This window comes from Berghia stephanieae, chromosome 4 (genome assembly GCF_034508935.2).
Source record: "Berghia stephanieae isolate SIO BIC M18660-M18661 chromosome 4, UCSD_Bste_1.3, whole genome shotgun sequence".
Taxonomy (NCBI): Eukaryota; Metazoa; Mollusca; class Gastropoda; order Nudibranchia; family Aeolidiidae; genus Berghia; species Berghia stephanieae.
In genome coordinates, this window is record NC_088363.1 from 45,968,184 (window position 1) to 45,970,683 (window position 2,500).

A 2,500-nucleotide genomic window follows, 5' to 3' on the forward strand; every position below is an offset into this window, starting at 1 on the left:
AGTGTTAGTACCAATAGAACGCCTTATAGGTTACTAATACTGTATGAAATGGAAATAAGGTTTCATAACGCCTGCTGGGGAAGTAATGAAAAATTGTGAAGCGCATTGAGCATGGTAAATCCGTGGAAATACGCTATATGAATATTTATAGTCCTTTATCATTTATTTTTTTTAAGCAGACAGTCCTTCAAAAGCATTGCCCTCTTACATAGATACCATCAGTGTGAATGTATCGAGCCCTACTGATCTAGTTTTTTTTATGTCAAATGTTAGTGGATCCTTGGCAGTGTAGTGCCTACAAAGACTCATAGCCATGGTCTGTCGTATTCTTAAAAAACGCGTATTTAAAATTTTGGCCGGAAAACTCGTCCTTCAAACATCAATCGATTTAAAACGACCCTCATCTTGGCAACATCTCTCAAACATGGGACGTCGAGAAGTGTCAGGTTTGAGAGCGTTTGCCAAAATGGGGGTCATTTTAATCATTTGATATTTGAAGGACGAGTTTTCCGGCCAAATTTTAAAATAAGTGCTTTGTTAGTGTACGACATAGGTCCATGGGCATTGCAATCCGTTTGTCGAACAGTCTCCATGGAGTTGTGGATGATAAAGAAGTTTCAAATTAATATTGAACAGCAAAACTACTGTCCGCTGACAAATGGTCTTTTCTTAAAAATCGGCCAGAAATAATTTATCATATTATTAAACCCTTTTTTTTTCTTCTATTCTTTTCATTGTTGTGTAATGGTAGAACGTCTGACCGGTAATCAGAAGGTCTGAGGTTCGATCCCAGTCGAGGTCGACTGATTCTTTAGGATGTTTTTTTTCTTGTATTTTATCTTTCTTGCTTTGCCTGGCACCTTTCATACACACTTGTTCAGTTCTTTATTTTAGTCAATAGTCAATACAATAATACAATATTATTGTTTTGGCATTGTGTTTACATAACCTCACATTTATGTTCGAGTTTAAAATTTCGATGAAATATGTTCAATAAATAATATATGAGCTTAATCTTATATATACTGGGCTGGTTTTTTCCACCTGCTTCCATATATAACAATTTATCCTTGCTTCTTCCATCGTGCTCCTTCGCCAACAATTTCTTGGCCTCTCGGATCTTCTTCCTCCTTGAAGATTCCGTGTCAGAGCCTGTCTGGTCATATTGTGGCCATGTTTTCTGAGTGTATGGCCTATTTATCCCAACTTTGTTGTTTTGATTTTTATTTTTATATGTTGTATGTTGGTTGTTTTGTTAATCAGGAATTGTAATAAAATAATTTTTTTCAACGAGTGTTGTTTTTAGGTCTTGAAGCTTAGCACTCCCAAGATCCCATGCGAAAAAACAAGACAAGATGAAAAATTGGCAATTATCAATCGATTAAAATGACGCAGGACTTGTCACATGATTAAAACTTTTTGACAAGTTAAAGGCCCCATACACGTGGCGATTTCTACTGGGGACAGGCATGGTTGAAGCAAATCGTAGTGAAATTCCAACGTGTATGGCCAAATAACTGAACGACAAGCAGAGGGACGATCGATCTCTCGCAAATCCCGCCGTGCTTAGGGAGTATCGTGATAAATCAATCGTTAAAAAAAAGTTTTCTGGCTAAAGTGAAGGATGCTGTGTTTTTTCAGTGTACAGCATACTAGCAAAAGGTCATGGGGCAAATAGGTTTTATGGATATAGGACTGTATGTATAATATATACATCATTGACTTGTTCAACGCCTTTACATCTCGACCCCCGTATTTTTTTATGGTCTGTTTATTATTGAATGCGTCATCATAGCTCAGTTGGTAGGGCACACACTTCACAGGTATGGATCCCTGATGAAGTCGAGATAATTTGTTATTTGTTTACATCGCCTTAACCACTCGGCCACCCCCCCCCCTCTCTCTCTCTCTCTCCATCTCTATATATATATATATATATATATATATATATATATATATATATGCTCATATATATATATATATATATATATATATATATATATATATATATATAAGAGAGAGAGAGAGATTTGTATATGTATATATATATATATATATATATATATATATATATTTTACAAATCTCTCTCTCTCTCTCTCTATATATATATATATATATATATATATATATATATATATATATATATATATATATATATAGGTACTAGTGGACAAGCCGCAATATTTGCGGAGAAATAAGGGCTTTTATGAACTACTCACCTGTTTTAATTATTATACCACTGTATTGTGGAAATAAACATAGATCGAGACGAATCACTTGAGCCATCAACAATTAACTCGGTCCAGTAATAAAGTCTGTAGGAGCGCACAAATGAATCACATATAGCGATAATATATATATATATATATATATATATATATATAATATATAATATATACATATATATATATATAGAGAGAGAGAGAGAGAGAGAGAGAGAGAGAGGGAGAGAGAGAGAGGGAGAGAGAGAGAGAAGAGAGAAAGATTGAGAACGCCATA

General features: G+C 34.4%; 1 protein-coding gene across 10 annotated transcripts in view; it reads right to left on the minus strand.

Annotated features, from left to right (window-relative positions):
- Positions 1-2,500, minus strand: part of LOC144970681 (cationic amino acid transporter 4-like) — a 79,037-nt gene that overhangs the window by 58,897 nt on the left and 17,640 nt on the right. The window contains exon 3 of one of the 10 annotated variants that reach the window (XM_078910567.1): positions 2,221-2,316. The exons of the other annotated variants lie outside the window; for them this stretch is intronic. The gene's annotated coding sequence lies outside the window, so the exon portion shown is untranslated. The remainder of the gene's footprint in view (positions 1-2,220; positions 2,317-2,500) is intronic. 10 annotated transcript variants of the gene reach the window in all.